This window comes from Mustela nivalis, assembly GCF_964662115.1.
Source record: "Mustela nivalis genome assembly, contig: HAP1_SCAFFOLD_1268, whole genome shotgun sequence".
Lineage (NCBI taxonomy): Eukaryota > Metazoa > Chordata > Mammalia > Carnivora > Mustelidae > Mustela > Mustela nivalis.
In genome coordinates this window covers 25,088-38,165 of record NW_028135396.1, presented here as the reverse complement: position 1 = coordinate 38,165, position 13,078 = coordinate 25,088, and the positions used below count along the sequence as shown (strand labels likewise).

Sequence of the window (13,078 nt, the reverse complement as noted above, 5' to 3'; positions counted from 1 at the left end):
CCCTGCTGAGCAGAGAGCCTGATGCGGGACTCGATCCCAGGACCCTGAGATCATGACCTGAGCCGAAGGCAGCGGCTTAACCCACTGAGCCACCGAGGCGCCCCTGTTACTCAGAATTTGAGCTGGCATTCCCCTAAGCATTCTGTGCCGTTCAGTGTTTTTTGCCTCCCCCCCCCGCCCCCCCGGACGTGAATGACTTGTCTGTGCTTTGCTTCTATTCAAAAGAAAGGTATTTGGAGCTCTCCGTAAATGTACTCAAGAGTAACAGTTGAAGCTGTCAGTAATACCTTAAATTGCAATAAAAGGTCTAACACGGAGTTACTTGAAACTGCTTGTACTTTACTTGTATTGGGAAACAATTTTTTTTTTTTTTTAAAGATTTTTATTTATTTATTTGACAGAGAGATCACAAGTAGGAGGAGAGTCAGGCAGATTGAGAGAGAGAGAGAAGCAGGCTCCTGCTGAGCAAATAGCCCGATGCGGGGCTTGATCCCAGGACACTGAGATCATGACCTGAACCGAAGGCAGCGGCTTAATCCACTGAGCCACTCAGGCTCCCCGGGAAACGATTTTTGAAGCAGATAATTTCTTTTGTGAAATGCTATAGGAGATTCTAAAGTACTGACTTATTTTTAGGATTTTATTTATTTGGTAGAAAGACAGCGAGAGGGAACACAAGCAGAGAGAGTGCGAGAGGGAGAAGCAGGCTTCCTGCGGAGCAGGGAGCTTGATGTGGGGCTCAATCCCAAGACCCTGGGATCATGACCAGAGCCGAGGGCAAACCTTTAACGACTGAGCCACCCAGGCACCCCTGAAGTACAGATATTTAAAATAACATGCCCTGATAACGAGAATCAGCAAAATAACTTTTTGAGAAGGGCCACTGGTATCTATCATTCTTAACTGCATTTAAGAATTCAAGACCAATTCATTATCTAGAACTTCAGATTAGTAGTCTGTCCACTGAGAATTACTTCGTGTGAGTATCAGTATTTTTAAGTGATAGATTAAATAATGATGATGTAGTGATTGATTTTCTTCTCTGAAACTTGATCTTGTTAATATTAATTTGGTGCCTGTTACCTAATTTATTGTCCACATTTTAAAGCCTTATCTTTTACTGGAGCTTCTGGTATAGTGCTGTATTCAAGACAGTCACTGTTGGCGTCACTGATACTATATGTGCTGCCTACATCTAGAGGCACCTTTATGTCAGTACCTAATATATTTAGATTAGATTTTTATGAATTCACATGTATTTTATCTGTAAAACAGTGATACAGTTTGAAAAGTGGCCCTTTCCTAGTTTTTAGATAATTGTAGGAAAAGTTTATATCAGAAGGCTACATTGTTTAGTTTAATAGCAGAGCTCTGGAATTAGAACTTTGATTTCTAAATTTCAGTCCACCTTCTAACAATCACAGCTATTATGCGTACATTTCAGGGCATGCTGGTGCCTGTTCATGGAGCACGTCTTCACCTCTGATGATGATACTAGGCTGCTCTGTTTGCAAAACACAGTGCCATTTGCATTATTGTCTTTATCTTCTCACCCTTTGGCTGGGTGAGAACTTCATTTAACTGATATATCAGACTGATAGCTTTAACTCGCCTGTCTCACTTCTGTTGTGCTTTAAATGTGGCAGGACCCCTGCCTGTCATCCTGTTAGGTACCTCTTGCTGCCTGTCCCTCTTTTCTCCTGTCAGAGAAACTAGGTATTCATTTATAGGGTAGGTCTTCATTCAGTTCAGTATGTATTTCAGCCTGGTGATCCTGTAACATTTTTTGCTGTCATTCGGTAATACTTTTCTAACTAATATGTTCTTAAAGTTTTCTGTTTGATAGAATCTCTTGATAGAAGCAGTCATGTAGGGAAATTGAGGCACAAGGATAAGATGATTTCCATGAGGCATCCTACCTCTTGTGTTTTGATATCCAATCAAGTGTTCATAGCATGTCCTGAAATAGGTCTTACTAATTTATTGTCATAGCTTGTATGTTAATAGCTTTTCACAACAAAGTAGTTGGTGGGATATATTTTTTTGATAGTGAAAATATTAATACAGTTGTTCTTGGGAGATTCCAAGCCACTGTTTAGGTGTGCTTGGTTTCTGTACTTTTTAGGAGAGCTTTGTTTTTATGGGTGCTCAAATTAGGTGGTTTGCAGTTGTTGAAATAGCAGGTTTCCTCTTGACTTTGGATTGCTCAGATCTTCAGTTTTCTCTAAGGCTTTCTGATGTACATGATAAGTTAAAGTGTGTGGGGAGTGATTTTTTAAAGGAATAATTAAGGAGAAACGTGAGAAGGAGAATTTTTCCTTTTTTCAGTTCTTCCTAGATAATTGTATAGCCTTTGATTTTTGTTTTCTATGAGTGCTAGTAATTTGCCAGGATTTTTCTCCCCTCTGTCTCTTTCTGTCTCTCTCTGTTTGTTGCTTTGTGGTATTCCTAAAGCTGCTCAACAGGATATAGAAGAAACCTTAGAAATCATGCTTATCACAAAAGATGGGTGAGGGTTTAAAAGATTGAATTTTCTTCTTAAATTATTTGGAAAGACTAGAATGGGGCTCAAAATCAACAAGATGTTGTTTAACAGAATTTAGTATTATCTATACAAAGGAGTTGATCTAGTTTGATGTTTAAGTGAAGGAATAGAACCCACTCACTGTTCTAGGGTGATGTGGTAGCATTCACTTAACATGGTGTATTTACTGAGCGCCAGTCAGAACAGCAAATTCAGCAGTGCCAGTGAGGAATGGTCAAAGTGACTGATTCTGTAATAGCCAGGAGAAGAGATGATTTAGAGTCTTGATGTTTAGAGATATGTGTGAGAAGAAAATGATTAGTTTATTTTGTATGTGGAAATAAATGCACAAGAGCTGGATGCCCTTCTATCAGGAATATTATAGAAAGAATACACTGGAAGTTCAAGAAAATACCACTGTGGTATCTTCAAAATCAATATATCTATTAAATGAGGTTTCTTTTCTAAGCTACCAGGCTTTCACTATCCCCCCCCCCCCCACCCGCCCGCCCCAATTCTCTGTTTGACCTAAGTTTGTGTTTTTCAGAGTGCAAAATACTGGAATTGCTGGGGGACATATATTTCAGATGCAGATTCCTAGGCTGTGTCTCTGAACCACTAAATCAGAATGTCTGGAAGCACGAGATTCCACATTTTTTTTTTTTTAAATCCTTTGGGAACTTCACCTGATAGAAAATGTAAAATTGAAATTGTCTATATTCCACTACCAGGGTAATGGAAATATAAAATATAAATATATATATAATATAAATATAATATAAAATATAGCTTCAGGTTTATATTATCTAAAAATACATTTAAACTATTTTCCCAAGGTAGATCTTATGATACATAGAGAAAAATGCACAGAATCACAAGTATATAGTTCTGTGAATTTTCACAAAACACACTTGTGTCTCTCTTCCCCAGATCAAGAAATGGTATATTACTGGCATTTCAGAAGCCTTTTCTCTTCTTTCTTGTCACTACTACCCTCTACCAAAGCTAACTGTGAACTTGTTTTGCCTGTATTGAACTTTATATGGTGCATTCATAGAAATTAAATGCTAAAATTTACAGGGTTTTTCAAGGGCTCTCCACCTTTGGTGTCATGGATTTCCTCCAGCCTGGTCAATTCTGTGGACTTCTCAAAATGTCTTAGATGCATAAAATACATAGAAGGAAACTATATTGAAAAATATTTTCAAGGTTAAAACACATTGAGTAATATGTGTTCTTTGTGGACAACAGCTTGGGTGTGATTTTAAAACCTGTCATTTCTATATTGACAAAGTCACAGGTACTCCTAATGATGATTTATCGCCTCTATCCATAATTAGAAGAAATGCCGAATTTCAGCTGGACATTAGTGGGATGAACTTGCACCATATCCAAGTTCACAAAATCCCTGGGTTCTGTCCATGGATAAGATAGTAATAGGGCCCCAATTTAACAGTCCCTAGTAATGTAATCTTCTTTTACCAATAAAGAGATTAGGGGCCCAGATGATGGGCCACAATCATACAGTTAATAAGGTGAACCTTTACTCTCTGTCCTGTTTCCCTGCCCATTTCGACCTGGGTGTAGCAACAGTAGTTTTTCTGCCAGGCCTGCCAAGGTCGCTCAATCTTAATTATAAAATTTCACAGCAAAATAGTGAAGATGTATGCTTATTTCCTATCTGTGTCTCAGTGTATCACCAATTTATAAATGACTTGAAATCAGAGAAGATAATTAACTTTCTAAGATCACACAGCTAGCGAAGGTGGGTAAAAGCTAATTCTGTATAAATTGTTAGAATACCCACAACGTTGAGTATTGTTTTCAACAAATGAAAAAAATCTGTCTCTGCTAAGTAATGAGACTTAAGTGGTATAAATCACACAGGAAAATCAGGTTCGTCCCTTTATAATAATGAGGAAAGTACTGGATCTTAGCTTTTTAATAGTAGCCATTAATGAGTGATGTCTTCACACTCTGTGGTAGGCTTAAGGAGGGAAAAATTAAAAAGAGTTTGAATTGATAGTTTAAATACCTGGAGAAGTTGTCGTCTTCATTTCTGTTTGTTCATGGATTCATCCAGCAACCTCACCTCATTCATATGTCTGTCTCCACATTTCTGTCCAACCAGCTGTCACACACCAACTACCTATTAACTTTTGAGGTTCTATCTCATTTAGAATATTACATTTTTCAAATGTGGATTATCATTTAAAGTACCTTTGCTGATTGCTGAGCTTGTCAGAATGATGGTCACTAAACAACTGTTAGACAAAGTAGGATTCATTTAAGTGTTATTTTTCTTAACAGTAGATTAGATCTTGAAAGGATATTTTGACATATTAAAGTAAAATTACTTTTCCACTTCACCTCTTACCCAGAAATTTGAGTTAACCATATTTCTTATATTGTCCTTCCCAAATCCCAACAGCAACAAACAGATCAAAATCTATGAAACTAATAATACCCAGTAATTTCAAATATCTTTTTTTTTTAAAAGATTTTATTTATTTATTTGACAGAGAGAAATCACAAGTAAGATGAAGAGGCAGGCAGAGAGAGAGAGAGGGGGAAGCAGGCTCCCTGCTGAGCAGAGAGCCCGATGCGGGACTCAATCTCAGGACCCCGAGATCATGACCTGAGCCGAAGGCAGCGGCTTAACCCACTGAGCCACCCAGGCGCCCCAATACCCAGTAATTTTAGAATTTACTTTTACTTCCCTCTTCTATCGTCTCCACAACATCATACAATACTACTTCATTGTATTTTTCTCCTAAGTAATTTTTTATCTCTAATTAAAAAGTCATGGGGTTGCCTTGGTGGCTGTCGATTGGACGTCTGCCTTTGGCTCAGGTCCTGGGGTCCTGGGATCAAGTCCCAAATCGGGTTTCCTGCTCAGGGGAGAGTCTGCTGCTCCCTCTCCCTCTGTGCTGTCCCTCTATCTCAAGTAAATAAACACAATCTTTAAAAAAAGTCATCATACTCATTGTAGCTAATGTAGTAAATAAGGACAAAGGTGCAAAGAAAATATCTGCAACCACCAAACAAAAACAAACACTTTTGGTGTGTTTTTAAGTTTATCTTTCTAAAATGATGTTATAATATATTTAGGGTGGTGTGGTTTTTTTCTCCCTTGCATAATGTATGTAAAGACCTTTCATATTTTAAAGATTCTGAATCATCATTTTTTTTTTTTAAAGATTTTATTTATTTATTTGACAGAGAAAGATCACAAGTAGGCAGAGAGGCAGGCAGAGAGAGAGGAGGAAGCAGGCCCCCAGCTGAGCAGAGAGCCCGATGAGGGGACTCGATCCCAGGACCCTGGGATCATGACCTGAGCTGAAGCCAGCGGCTTAACCCACTGAGCCACCCAGGTGCCCCCTGAATCATCATTTTTAATGATTATATGGTATTCCATTACTGATTCCATTTACTAATTTAATGTAGTCTCTATTTTTAGATACTACGTAGAGTGTTTTATTTCTTGTTTTCTATCATAAATGACGCTATAAAAACATTCTTTTGGTGGGATTTTTGAAGAACTAATTACTGTTCAGAACCTTCTAGAAATTAAGCAGCTGGATCTAAGCTACTTTTTAGTCATATTGGCCAGATCTCTTAGTAAATTTTACCGATTTATACTTCAACCAAAAATTCCTCAGTAGAGATAAATAAAATAAACAAATTGATAGTTGAAAACATATTTTTTACTGGGTTTTAGTTTTACCTAACCTCAATACTTGGAGTTCTTAAAATTGTTTGCTCTATGCCCTGTTTTTCTGTTGGTGTGTTTGTTAAAATGATTCTTATAGGCCATGTGTTGTGAGGAGAACAAGTTTTTTCATGAGGCTGTGTTTTTCAGTTTTGTAGATTGACTGCCTTTAACTTTTGTTCACTTTTTTGTTTTTGTTGCTTTCCTGATTCTAAATTATTTAGACATTTACTCACATTTCATTTGTCCCATTCAGTTCATTATCTGGTTGAAATTTATTACCCTTATTAATACGTTTTTCAGGATCTTCCCCTCCTCTTACTTTCTGTGCCTACTCCCAAATTGACAGGCAGGTGATTCCAACATACTTACTGAAAATCTTTTCACAATGATTGTTTTAAATGTATCTTTATGAAACAATTTTTTTTTTTAAAGATCTTATTTATTTATTTGACAGAGAGGGAGGACAAGCAGGGGGAGCAGCAAAGGGTGAGGGAGAAGCAGGCTCCCCACTGAGCCGGGAGCCGGACACACAGGGGTGTATACTAAGACCTTGGGATCATGTGTGACTTGAGTCGAAGGCACACGCTTAAATGACTGAGCCACCCAGGCTCCCCTCATTTTTCCTGTATTGTAATTGAGTTGTATAAACAGATTTTAAAATTCATTGAAGTTGTTTCTTTCTCATATATCTCTTTATGTTCTTTTCAAAATAAATGACTTGGTCAGAATAAAGCGTGTTGGAGGTTTCCTAATTTGAGAAACTGACTTAAGGCTTCTTGATTTTGAGACCATTATATGTTTAGCTATATCATGTTGTTTCTAAACTGCATGATGTGGATGGATTGGACTTCCTGTCTATCTGGAAGAAAAACTGATACTTCAACATTACCCACTTTCTCTTTTAATTCTCAAAACTGCCCTGTCACACCAAAGGGAGTGAGGATAAATTCTGTTTAACACGTGAGGAAATTGAGGTCTGAAGATTTTATATTTAATGAATCTGTGAGGTAAAAACACACAAAATTAGTAGAAAGAATTCTTTCTTCCCTTTTTTTTTTTAAAATCTAGCATTAAGTGGGGTCCATCTGCTGAATCTTGAAACTCAACTCCTTAAGAGTCTAAAAAGTTGTCTATAAAGTGCATGTTTCTTAGTATAGTATGTATATAGTAGGCACTCAGTGAAGGGGCACAACTTACTGAATATAATTTAGTAAGTTCCTGCAAAATCTTGAGGTATTCCACCACTGTCACTGTTATTGGGATCAGCTCAGAAAATGTTTGAAATTTCTTTTTTTTGTTTTCTATTTACATCATTGATGTATTGATGTTGTGATTTGATTTATTCTAGAAAGTTCCACTTGTTTGCATTGATAGTGGCTTGTTATCAGATATAAATTGATTTATCTCCCTGTCCCTGAAGGGTCCTTTTCACAAGCCTCTAAAACTCGTTAAACTACTTCCAAATAGAAAACAAATTATTCCCTGACAAACGTAAGATTAAAGTAGCATTACTAAACAGTAACTAAGTTTTAGTAGTGTTGTTTGGAAGCTGAAAAAATATCCATTCTCATTTATATGAAATGATTAAAGTACAGTTCATTTTTACTAAAACTTACGTATTGTTCAAGGAGCAGAGGAAATCCTCCATTTTCAGAGTATCATCTAAAAAGGAGGAAGTTAGTAAAAGCACAGTGCAGTTATTTATATTTAGAATTAACTGTTAATGGACTATCGGGTGATGTTCTTTTCCAAGATTATTTTTAATTCCTAATACTTGATTTGTTTATCATGGAAAGTATGAACAAATGTATCATTTTCACAAAGAAAAAGATAAAAATCCAAAATCATCCCATCTCATGAATAAAAACCAATTGGTGCATGTTCTGGGTTTTTTTGTTACTGTTTTGCAGAATGAGAATCATGTTGAACGTGTCATTCTGTAACTTTCAGTTTTTATATCTATTGATGTTTACTCAGGTTTACTCAAGTTAATCTAAGTGAAGTGATGAGACTGTTGAAAAAACTGTTGAAAGGAAAGGAATACATGTGTAGTTGGAAGAATATGTCCAGTCTGTTTTTATAACTTAAGTGACAAAAGTGCCAATAAAAATGTAGCTTTTGGGCACCGCAGAGAATGGGTATCAGGAAGTGTTGTGCCTAAGTTAAGATGGTTGAGAAACATTGATTAACGATTGAATGTAGTTGGCTCTGTAGTATTTCATAAGTCACTTGATGGACATTGAAGTTGTTTATGCATTAAGTTGATATATCTTTGCATATATTATACTTTGAAGTGGAGTTGTTGAGTATCTGTATTTTTTAAGGCTTTCAGTAAGTATTGACATTATCCAGAAAGGCTGTAAAAATTTATATTTCTGCTAGTAGTATATGATTTTGCCCATATTTCGAGGAACAGTAACATTTTTTTATCCATCAGTTTAAGGACAAAACACTGTTTCTTAATTTTGATTACTGATGATCAGTTATACATAAATATCTCACCATTTTTTATGTAAATTGCCAACTTTTGACCTTTGCCATCTTTCAAGGAAAGGTGTTAATATTTTTCTTAGTGATTTTTAAGGACTTTTTATACATGAAAGACCGTAACCTGCTATCATAAGATACAATTTTCTTGCTAGTATGCTTCTTTTAATCTTTAAATATTTATTTCTTAAGTTAGATATCAGCCTTTCTCTGCTCTTTGCTTGTGATTTATACTAAAAAGTTCTTCTTCACTGTCAAGATACATAGAAATTCACCATTGTTCTTTTCATTTTGATGCTTTTACTTATTTTTAAGAATTTAATTTTTCCTTCTGGATTTTACTTCTGTATAAGAAATGAAGCTCAGTCCTCTTGGCCAATGGTTGGTTGGTTCTAACACCATTGAATTTTATTATTGTTTTATAAATTTTGTTTTGGTTTGCTTAAACCTCAGGGGCCTACTTGAGTGCATGACATACCATAGCAAGGTCCTCTCTTCAAGGAAACGAACCCATACACATAGGTGTGCAGACGCACGTACTTTGCACATCACCTCCTCCTCATGTGGATAAGTGTGTTCTTGTAGATATGTATTTTGTTTTTGTGTGCTGAATTCTTACTCAACTATAGCAAAATATTCTGTAACCATTTCCAACTATATGATACAGTATTGCCAACCATGTATATGTTGTTGTACAACAGATCCCTAGAAAATACCCCTCAGCCCTGTATAACTGAAACTCTATAACCACTGAACAACCCTGCCCCCTTTCTCCTCCCAGCCCCTGAACTGCCATTCTCACTTGCTGTTTCTATGAAGTTGGCTACTTTAGATAACCTCATATATGTAGAATCATGAAGTATTTGTCTTTATCTGCCTAGATTGTTTGATTTGGAATTCTTTCCTCCTGGTTCTTCTAAGTTGTAGCATATGATAGGGGTTCCTTTTTATAAGGCTGAATAATACTCATGTGTATGTCACATTTTCTTTATTCATTTGTCCATCAGTGAACATTTAGTTTGCTTCTACCACATAGCTGTTGTGAATAATCTCTTTGAGATTTTGTTTTCAGTGCTTTCAGATATATACCTAGAAGCAGAATTGCTGGATCACAGAGTAGTTTTATTTCAAAAAGTCACTCCTGGTACTGTTTGCAAAGTGGCTGCACCTTCTGTGTGCTGTGTTTATTTTTATACTTTATTGAAATATACTCAAAAAAGCACACAAAGCATTAGGAGATTATTACACAGCACACATCTAGGTCAAGAAAGATGGACCACCTGGGTGGTTCAGTTGGTTAAGTGTCCAGCTTGTGATTTTGGCTCGGGTCATGATCTCATGGGTTGTGAGATTGAGCCCCAAGTGGAACTCTGTGCTCAGTGGGGAGTCTGTTTGAGATTCTCTCTCCCTCTGCCCTTCCACCCGCTCACCTGTGTGTGCTCTCTCTTCGTCTTTCTCTCTCTCTCTCTGAAAGAAATACATAAATCTTTTAAAAAAAAGAAATAGAACTTCCTGCCCTTCTACATAGCCCTTCTCATTCCCCTTCGACTGATTTCTTCTTCCTCCCCCTAAAAACCCATTTATAATCCTGTCTTCTAACACTTAGTTTAATTTGTAGTTTTAGAACTTTCTATAAATAGAATCAGGCAGTAAGTGTTGGGTCTGGCCTTTTGTCTCAGTATTACCTTTGTATAGAAATAATTTTCTCACATTAATTGCTGTATAATTTCTTTTGTATTGCTTTATTACAGTTTATCCATTATGTTGTAGAAGGTACATTTTGGTTGTTTCAGTTTGTGGCTATTAAATGCAGCTGTGAATATTCCTGATTATGTTTTTTAGTAATATACATGCATAAAATTATGTCATGGGGTAGACAGAAGAGTAAGAAGTGGTTCTTCCAGTCTTATTTTCATGAACAATGTATGAAAATTATGGCTGTTCCACATCTTTGCCAATGCTTCATTATTGTCAGTCTTTTTAAAATTTAAAATATTTTTGGAGGTTTTAAGTATATCATACTGTAATTTTAATTAAAATTTGTTGGAAGAATTTTTCACTCTGTGTCTTACCTTTTCCCTTTCCTCAGTGGTGGATTTTGATAAATAGACATTATTAGTAGAATAACACAGTACAGTATCAATGATTTCCTTGAGCTTACTGCTTTTTCTGCCTTGCATCAGAAATACTTCTCTACACCAAGGTCCAGGAAGACATATGTGCCAGATCTTTTAGACGTGTGCTTGTCTATTATGGTAGTTACTTGCTCCATGTGACTATTTAAATTCTGATTAATTAAAATTAAGTTTCATGTTCATTTCCTTAGTCACAGTAACCACATTTCATAAAACAACATGTGGTTAGTGGCAACCATATTGGACAGCAGAGATACAGACTTACTGCTACAGAAAGCTGTCTTGGGCATTGTTATCCTAGAACCTGATTATTGAACATTTATATTTGTATTGTTTTTTTAAAGATTTTATTTATTTATTTGACAGAGATCACAAGTAGGCGGAGAGGCAGGCAGAGAGAGAGGAAGGGAAGCAGGCTCCCTGCCGAGCAGAGAAGCCAATGCGGGGCTCTATCCCAGGATCCTGGGATCATGACCCGAGCTGAAGGCAGAGACTTTAACCCACTGAACCACCCTGGCGCCCCTATATTTGTATTTCTGATTCACCTGGAATCAATTTATAAGACTGGTTTGGGGTAGCAGGGGTCGAGGTTCGTTTTCCTTCCTTCCTTCCTTTCTTTCTTTCTTTTTTTTTTTTTTTTAAGATTTTATTTATTTATTTGACAGAAGAGAGATCACAAGTAGGCAGAGAGAGGGGGAAGCAGGCCTCCTGCTGAGCAGAGAGCCCGATGCAGAGCTCCATCCCAGGACCCTGAGATCATGACCCGAGCAGAAGGCAGAGGCTTTAACCCACTAAGCCACCCAGGCGACCCAAGGTTTATTTTCTTACATATGAATAGCAAATTAACCAAAACCATTTAATGGTAAGACCATCCTGGTTCATCAGTGCTACTTTGTTGTAATTCAGGGCTATTTCTGGGCCTTTTATTCTCTTCCATTGGTTTATTTGTCAATACTGTGTGAGTACCACGCAGTATGTCATTACTTTGTTTTAAAACTTGGTCATGATATAGTATCTTTTATTTATTTATGAATTTTTTTTGTTGAAATGTGTGATTTTATTTTTTTTTGTACTGTGTGTTTTCAGTATATAGGAAAAATACTGTATCTCACATCTCATTCAATATCCTCTTGTTTTAAATGAAGAGCTATGTTTTCAAGATCCTGTTGTCTTACTATATGTACCTCTAACCCATTTCTTCTGATTTCTGCACTGTACTCTAATTACTGGGTTAATTCCAACCTCCTTTACCATACCAGCACCAGCTTTTATTCTTTTTGGTCATCTATTGAATGCCTGTTATGCCAGGCACTATTACATGTATTGAAGGATAAAGCACTTCTAAATTTATTTTATTTATTTTCATATATAAAAATATTTTATTTAACTGTATATATAATTCTATAAAGAGATTGGTTAAGAACGTAAGTTCTCAGAGATCGTAACAAGCTACGATAAAGGGAGTTGCAAACAGCTATGCAAGAAAACACAAATATACAGCATTTCTACAATGTGTTGATTCTCTATGTAGGAGAATTTTTAAAACAAAAAAGCATTCTGTGATGCATTTTTGGGGGGGGCACAGTGTTAAGAACAGGGAAATTATATTTCCTTTTCTTCATATTTTGTTCACGGTACTTCGTTTGTACTTCCTCACTGTCATGATCATTACAATAATACAAACGCATCCCTCTCCTAGTTTTAGGCAGAATCTGATTGCTCATTTAAGGCAAAAGCTCACAGCTCTCTGCAGTCTCCATTTATGCATCTCTTTTATGGCTGCTGCTTTTTGTTACTGCTGCTGTCATTTTTGCTGCTGTTCTTTGTTCTTGTTGATTTGTCTTTAAAAATTCTTTCACTGTAATTTTAGTGGAATTTCAGGTGTGTGGATGCTAATATATGAGCCCAGGCTGGTATTTTTAACCTTGTAGACATAACTTTCATTTTTTTTTTTTTCTGTTGAAAAGCAACAGTGCTTCTTAAAATCCATTAAGACTGCTAATCACCTCCATGGTTTTGTTTTCTGTTCTGTAATAGATCATGTTTAGACCCCTGTAGTAATTATTGAGTCTTTAGGATGATGGTGTTTTTTTCTTTAATTTTTTAGAAGATATGTTCATATGTTTGTGCTTTTCTTACTTTTATGTTGTGACCTATATAGATACAGTTTTTACATATAGAACTATATGTGCTTGCCATTAGTTCTTTATATTGCTT

General features: G+C 36.2%; 1 protein-coding gene across 5 annotated transcripts in view; it reads left to right on the top strand.

Moving 5' to 3' along the window:
* The window catches only part of PPP2R2A (protein phosphatase 2 regulatory subunit Balpha), an 89,734-nt gene that overhangs the window by 56,900 nt on the left and 19,756 nt on the right, over positions 1 to 13,078 (top strand). The window lies entirely within an intron of this gene.